We start from the raw sequence: 8676 nt of genomic DNA, 5'->3' as shown, positions 1-8676 counted from the left end.
ACTTTTCTTTTTCGAGTTGCAACGTACATTTAAACAAGATTTAGAGGTTCTTTATTTTCATTTTCATCTTGCTAAGCAAATCAAAATAAATAAATGCAAATGAAAATAATGTACTTAATTTCTCAAACAACTCAAGAGAAAAACCATGAATTACTTGCTTACCAACTTCTTTCTAATTCTAGCAAAGCTTTTCACGCCAGCTCTGTGCATATTTTTTTTTACTTCTTATAGTTTTTAATATTTATCGTAGCAATTGTCTACAAAATAATTTTTTTATTAGTTACATTATTACCACCTAATATAAGATAATGAATTGAGAATGTTATACCTTTGCAGGTTCTGAACTCCAATACCTATAAAGTTCTTTGAATTGACCCTTTGGCACATTTACAGAACGATTAAGTATCCTTGCTTTATCATTATTGTACGTATAAAAATGTGCCATCTTTAATCAAAATTTGTATGCTCTCCAGTCATCCCTAATTATTATTAGCACTCATTTCTTGCCTTCAGAAGGAATTATGTACTTATCTTGGATGAAAAATATTATAGTTTAACACTAATAGTATAATGAATACCATATATTAGGAAAAAAAGAACATAAGAAGTTATATAACTGAAAAGAAAAATATAAGAAGTTATATAACTTGAAAAGAAAACATATAAGTTATATAACCGAAAAAAAAAAAAAACGAAAGTTAAGTATCATACAGTAACATATTTCCATATTTCTTCCTTGGTTGGCATTTTATGCCAGTTGATATGATTCAATGGTGCAAGTTGTGCATTTCGAGCCATAATTCCCAAGAAGCTACTGAATTCATTCAAAGTTGCATCATTAGGGCTAACTGGTTGGTTTGAGCTATTAAAAAAAAATTGCCTTCCGTTTCTCCATAGCTCGTACATGCACCCCTGACATCATTATTGGTCCCCTTCTCTTTTTATTTGTGGGACCCAATTATAAAGAAAATGACAAACATTATAAGAAAACAAAATTTTAGGAACCATTATTGTAATAATTATACTAAAATTATACCTGTCTCTTTATAGTTTACATGCATATCAACATTAGATTCACTCTGAGTATTTGAAGGTTCCACATTCCTAGGAATTTGTAGTTCTGATGTATGATTTTCTTGTTCCACAAGTTGTTCTTGTTGTATTTCTTGTACTTCTTGCCTTTGCTCTTCTCCATAATCTTCTTATTGCATTTGTGGCTGTTGGATGTCATGGTCTCTCCTTATTTGCCTCCTCAAAAATCTTGATATTGATCCTGCAAGGCATAAAGGTTATTTTACCTTTTTCTTTGGACTTTGCTTAGTTTTTTTTCCTTTATGACAATACTTGCAAAACTTTTAAGGGTATGGTGAAATTGTTTATATAATTGAAACCAAAAAGAAAATTTGAACAAGTTATAAATATAGAGAAGACAACATTATGGATCATGCAATAAATTTAAACAAGTAATAAATAAAAATAAATGACTACATATGGATGACAACTCAAATTAAAGTACTATTAATTTCAAATAAAAAATATATATATTTCATTGTTTCAATGATCATAACTAATACAAATGCATCAATCAGTAGGACTCATCCAATCCTAATCAGCATCATCAACATCTGAATCCTCTTCAATTTCATTAAAGAGTGGTGGCTCTCCAAAAATATGTGGAGGTAACTCATGAGTGTTAGCAGGTGTATCTTTTCTAGCCCATCTAAAGGAAATATTATGATCTCAGTGAGTAATTGCATCATCTAAAGGCCAATCACTAAGCTCTTCCCAATAAATGTCCCTCATGTTCAAACAATTGTCTCCAATATCAAATAAATCTCGAGGTACATTTCATAGTTACACCCCTTTTCAATAGGATCTTTGGTGGCTATCGAATCCACCAGAAATTAAATTAACAGAAATCACCAATTATGAAATATTTTCTATAGTAAGTGGTAAATCCAGGTCGAATCCTAGAGACTGAATTATTAAATTTTGTGCACTTGTGTATTGGTAAAAGAAACAAAGGTAGGGGAGGGGGGGTAATTTGCAATCCAAAGAAGAAATAAAAAATATAAAATTAAGATCTAAAATTAAATAAGAAACTCTCAAATTAAGTAAACTTCAGTCCAAGGTAATTCTCATTCCAATGTATTGATTCGATCATAGACAAAAGAAATACAATTATATCTTATTGAATACTTAACGTAGATTTACCAAACAGCGAGGTAAACCCCTGACTTCCCTATACTCATCAATTCGAGCACAGCACTCTTATTGACTCTAATTATTAATTGAGTTGGTATTAAGCAATCCTCATTAAATTAATAATTGCTTTAAGAAAAGGAAGTAGTTAAGCTGAACAACAATTTATGAAGCATAAATCATTTAATTCACCCTATTGTTTCCTTAAGTTATTATCGAAAACTTGGATCATAATCAATAAAACCTAATTGCTACTCATGTTCAATCTTACACAACAATTACGGATTATGAAGATGAACTAGCAATTAATCAAATCAAACAATTAACTAATAGGCCTTTTCAGCAAATCATTCAATAGATCAAAAACAATTAAATTAGAAAACAATAGATATTCAAAAAGACATAAATTAAATTAAGAACCTAGTCTCACAAATCACACATAAGAACTTGAATCCCTTGAACTGAATTAAAAACTTAGCCACTCATGTTCATGGCTTACAGAAAAATAAAGAAGAAATCTAAAAAGAGAATGGAGAACGAAGGTCTTCAATGGTGAACGAATGTCTGAATTGGATGCTCTTAGCTACTGCCCAAAGACGTATTTATAATAAAAAACCTGATCTCCAAGATAGGAACAAAACTAGTAAAAATTTTGAAATTCAAAAGACAGATTTTCAGCCTGCATTCACTTCTTTGAAATCAAGGTCGATTTTCAATGACTTCTTTTCTGAATCTGTCTTTGCCCTCTTTAGGAAAGTTGTAGCCCTATTTCTTAGCTTTCCAATGGGCACTCATTTGCCCAAATCCGAGGTCTACAACCCAAGTTATGGCTCAAAAACTAGGACTGATTCAGACAAATGGTTCAGCCGATAGTGACAACTTCATTGCCATTTTTGACAATTAAAATGGCCTCATCTCGCGTCTAGCCCTTCATAGAAGTTGTAGAGGTGGCTCTTAAGGTTCAATTGGGCTTAGGCTTGCTTCATTTGGAAGTCTGAAACTCCAGATGCAAAGTAAATACTGAAACTGGTCGTGAAACATCAAGTCTGAGCTTTTACAATAGATTCGTAGCTCATTTTGTCAACCTTGGAGACTGATTTGGGCTTTGGTCTCTCTTTATCATTTGAAGTGCTCTATCTTTTCAATGGATTAAACAGCACTCAAATTGGAGACCCAACACTTTAGAAACACCTGAAAAATACAGCAAAGGTCAAATGCTGAAAATTTCTCCATTTAAAACAATTATTCCACAACTATCTAAAAATATGCCTAAATGATAAATATATTTTAATCAACTGAATTAAACATAAAAACACACTTAAAACACTAAATGTGATGGAAGTGAAATTAATAAATTATGCAATTATCAAATTTCCCCACACTTATTCCATGCTTGTCCTCAAGCATGGCTTAAACTCTCAATCAACTCCATTTAGAAGTTCCTTAACTTCACCCTATCACAACATTCTCTAACAAAAGATTAAAAATTTGAAAGAAAAGGCAAGTAAGGTAATAACCATCACAACAAATTCCATCAATACCAAACCAATATATCAACAATTTTCCAACACAAAACAAAATGCTTGAAATCAATTAAGCTCACACAATTAAAGTTCCATAAAATTTTAAGTCAATACACACCAAAACACAAGGCTAATTTATCAAGGCACAACAATTATAGCTCTTTGCAAATCTTAAGAGAGATAGAAATGCCCTTTTTTTATTTTATTTGAAATTGGTACTTCTCTCTTGTCACAGTTATCACTTTTTTTTTTTAATTTTAACCGTCACCTTTAGAAAAGTACCTTGCTCATATCCTAGCTAGCTTTTGGCCTGAGAATCGACATGGGGTTCATGAAGACCCCTGGTTAGTTTGCTTAACTAAAATAGCGGAGCAATTTTCAAGTTCAACCTTTTATTTACCCAAATTTATGCATCTACATATTATAAAGTGCCCTGATAGATTAAACAAAGTTTTGAAATATGCATGACACTAGTTTAAAGCACACATAATTGATCATTTCACCATTAAATCAAGCCTAAATGATTTATGCAGGAAAAAATTGATCTATGGTGTGGAGAAGAGGGAAAATCCATCATTAAAGTTACTATTACCTTGCATAAAATCTCAAAAATTCAATCTAAAATAGAAAAGTCATTTCAAGGACAAAGCACTTCTCTCCGAGAGTTAATAAAGAATCATGAATCAAGCTTATGAGAACAAATTTTATTTTATTTATTATTATTATTATTTTTTAATAATTAAAAAAGATTGCAGCAACAAATTTCTCCTCCCCCACACTTAACACTTACATTGTTCCCAATGTAAAGCCCAAATGCAAAAGAAGAGAAAAAAAATGCTATAAAATAAAATAAAATAAGGGAAAGAAAACAAATCTGATTGTGACTAACAAGCCACCCATGGGTTGCCTCCCAAGAAACGCCTTTGTTTAACGTCGTTAGCTCGACATGGTAAAGCTCCTTAATCCACTGAATGCTCCTGAAACCCCTCATAAAATGGCTTGAGTTTATGACCGTTGACCTTAAACACTTTGTTAGTTCCTAAACTTTGAATTTCAATTGCACCATAAGGAAACACATTAGTAACAACAAAGGGTCCAATCCAACGAGAACGCAACTTACCAGGCATCAGCTTCAATATGAAATTATACAATAAAACTTTTTGCCCAATCACAAACTGCTTCCTTAGTTTGTCATGGAATGCCTTTATCTTTTCTTTACAGATCCTAGAATTCTCATAAGCCTTAAGGTGAATTTTCTCTAATTCATGCAAATGTGATTTTCTTTCTAACTCATCCTCCATGCTTGACTCAAAAACATCCTGCACCAATGTATCAACAACATCAATAGAAAAAACAGAATGATTATCAGCAGGATACTTCATGGCATCAAAGATATTAAATTTGACAGTCTCTCCATCAAACTCCATAGTTAAGGTACCCTCATTCACATCAATTTTTGTCTTGGAAGTTTTTAGGAAAGGTCTTCTAAACAAAATCAAAGCTGAATTTGATGAGAGAGCACTATCATCCTCCATATCCAGAATGTAAAAATCTGTAGGAAAAATCAATCCTCTAACCTGCACCAACACATCCTCAACTACTCCCAATGGGTAAGCATTAGAACGATCAACTAACTGAATAATGACACTGGTTTCTTTCAAAGGACCCAAATTTAAAGTTTGAAAAACTGAATTTGACATAACATTAATAGCTGCTCCTAAATCTGCCATTGCATTTTCAAATTTAGAATCACCTATTCTGCAAGGAATAGAAAATGAACCTGGATCCTTACACTTAGGCGGTAATTTTCGCTGAATTAATGCTGACACATTTTCCCACACACTGATCTTCTCATTATTCCTCAACTTGAGCTTTGTAGTGCATAATTCCTTAAGGAATTTAGCATACTTGAGAACTTGTTTGATCGCATCAAGTAAAGGTATATTCACCTCCACCTTTCTGAAAGTCTGTAAAATTTCTTTTTCTTGTTGCTCTTTCTTAGTCTTAGCCAACCTGCATGGGAATGGAGGAAGAACAAAATTGTTAACCTTATTTAAGTTAGGTTCAGTATTTACCTCAACTTCAGGAACTTCAGACTCTTTTGCTCCTTGCTTTTTCTTTTTCATTGGCTCATGTGGAGTCTGATTATCAACTTCTTTCCCATTCCGCAATAGTATCGCACTCGCATTTTCTCTGGGGTTTATGACTATTTTTTATGAAAGCTTTCCAGAACCTTGAGCTTCCAGCTTACTCACAGATGAGGCTAACTGACCAATCTACCTCTTTATATTTTGAATGTTATTTCTGGTCTCCTGTTGAAACTGTTGGGTATTGTTAGCCAAAGCCTTAACAATTTCATCAAGTGACATACCTTGATTTAAGGGAGGGGGAGGTGGTTGATTCACTTGTCTCTGCTGTTGGTATTGGTTTTGCACCGGTTGATTCCTATAACTCAAATTGGGATGATCTCGCCATCCTGGATTATAAGTATAGAAAAAGGGATCATACCTGTGTTGTGGCTGTCCATAATGTCCTACTGCATTAGCATGTTGCATTGATTCATCCTCTTGTAATGCAGGACACATGTCAGTAGCATGACCCTAACCCAAACAAATCCCACATACCTTAATAGTTTGCATTTTCCCTACAGTTAACTACCTCACCAAAGAAGTTAAATCAGAAATCTGTTTCTTAAGGTTAGATGTACTTACCTTATGAACCTTCATAGGTGTGTGATCCATTCTCATTCCAAACTACTGAGAATTTGCTGCCATGTTAGCAATCAGCCTCCTTACCTCTTTTGGTGTCATGTCAACCAAAGCTCCTCCACTAGCAGCATCTATCATACTGTGGTCCATTGGTAGAAGTCTCTCATAGAAATACTGAATCAACAGCTGCTCACTTATTGATGATGGGGACAGCTTGCACACAGCTTCTTAAATCTCTCCCAATACTCATACAAACTCTCTCCATTGTACTGTCGGATGCCACAAATTTCTTTTCTTATATTGGCAGCATGGGAAGTAGGAAAATACTTCTCCAAAAATATCTGTTTCATCCCATTCCATGAGTTGATAGATCCAGAAGGAAGGTAATACAACCAATCCTTAGCTGTGCCCTCCAGTGAGAAAGGGAAAGCCCGAAGCTTGATCTGATCCTCTGAAACTCCTTGAGGTTTCATGCTGGAACACATAGCATGAAATTCCTTTAGATGCTTATGTGGATCCTCACCTGCAAGACCATGAAACTTAGGCAAGAAATGGATTAGTCTAGATTTTAACTCAAAAGCAATATTTAAATCAGGGTATTGAATACACAAAGGCTGTTGATTTAGATCAGGAGCAGCCAACTCTTTCAAAGTCCTAGTAGCAATGGTTTCGTTTTCAGAATTTGACTCTGAATCCGAATCCGAACTTAACTCCCTTGGAGATTGGACTCCTTTAGATGTACTCAGAATCTGCCTAGCTTGCTTAGCCAATTTTCTCAACTGTTTAGCTATTTTTTCTACTTCTGGATCAAAGATCAACTCACCAGATTGAGAAGTTCTTGTCATAAACAAAAAGAAATCAAAGTAAAAACAGAAAAATGCCTTAAAACCCTAGAAAATAATGGAATTGGGCCTCAAGAGGGTGGGGCCAATGAATCTCATAGATTCATATTCATTGGTTCTGATCAGAACGTCGTTTTCTTCAAAATAGGTATAAGCTGCCCTCCAAATTCAACCAAAAATCTACTAATGAATACTAACACCGTAATTTTTTTTTTTCAAAAACCTGAAAATAGCAACACTTCACAAACAAAATTAATAACAGAATACCCTAACAAAAAAAAAAACAAAAAATCAAATAAATTTCAGTCCCCGGTAATGGCGCCAAAATTCTTGATGATTGTCAAATTCACCAGAAATTAAATTAACTAAAATCACCAATTATGAAATATTTTCTGCAGTAAGTGGTAAATCCAGGTCGAACCCTAGAGATTGAATTATTAAATTTCGTGCACTTGTGTACTGGAAAAAGAAACAAAGATTGGGGGGAGGGGGGGGCAGTAATTCGCAATCTAAAGAAGAAATCAAAAATCCAAAATTAAGATCTAAAATTAAATAAGAAACTCTCAAATTAAACAAACTTCAGTCCAAGGTAATTCTCAATCCAATGCATTGATTCGATCATAGACAAAAGAAATATAATTATATCTTATTGAATACTTAACATAGATTTACCAAACAGCGAAGTACTCATCAATTTGGGCCCAACACTCTTATTGACTCTAATTATTAACTGAGTTGGTATTAAGCAATCCTCATCAAATTAATAATTGCTTTAAGAAAAGGAAGTAGTTAAGCTGAACAACAATTTATAAAGCATAAATTTTAGGTTATTATCGAAAACGTGGATCATAATCAATAAAACTTAATTGCTACTCATGTTCAATCTTACACAACAATTACGGATTATGAAGATGAACTAGCAATTAATCAAATCAAACAATTAACTAATAGGCCTTTTTAGCAAATCATTTAACAGATAAAAAATAATCAAATCAGAAAATAATAGATAATCAAAAAGACATAAATTAAATTAAGAACCTGGTCTCACAAATCACACATAAGAACTTGAATCCCTTGAATTGAATTAAAAACTTAGCCACTCATATTCATGGCTTACAGAAAAATAAAGAAGAAATCTAAAAAGAGAATGGAGAACGAAGGTCTTCTATGGAGAATGAATGTCTAAATTAGATGCTCTTAGCTGCGGCCCAAAGACATATTTATAATAAAAAACCTGATCCCAAAGATAGGAACCAAACTAGGAAAAGTTTTGAAATTCAAAAGACATATTTTCCGCCTACATTCACGTCTCTGAAATCAAGGTCGATTTTCAGCAACTTCCTTTTCGAATCTGCCTCTACCCTCTTTAGGAAAGTTGTAGCCCTATTTCTTAGCATTCTA

General features: G+C 33.3%; 1 non-coding gene across 1 annotated transcript; it reads left to right on the top strand.

Moving 5' to 3' along the window:
- Positions 1 to 6628: 6628 nt before the first annotated feature.
- LOC131170814 (small nucleolar RNA R71) lies at positions 6629 to 6735 on the top strand. The gene has a single exon (XR_009141581.1). It is a non-coding gene; the product is annotated as a small nucleolar RNA R71 (small nucleolar RNA).
- Positions 6736 to 8676: the final 1941 nt, after the last annotated feature.

The sequence above is a fragment of the Hevea brasiliensis genome, chromosome 11 (genome assembly GCF_030052815.1).
Source record: "Hevea brasiliensis isolate MT/VB/25A 57/8 chromosome 11, ASM3005281v1, whole genome shotgun sequence".
NCBI lineage: Eukaryota > Viridiplantae > Streptophyta > Magnoliopsida > Malpighiales > Euphorbiaceae > Hevea > Hevea brasiliensis.
Note: the sequence above shows the minus strand (reverse complement) of the source record. Positions and strands in the feature narration are given on the sequence as shown.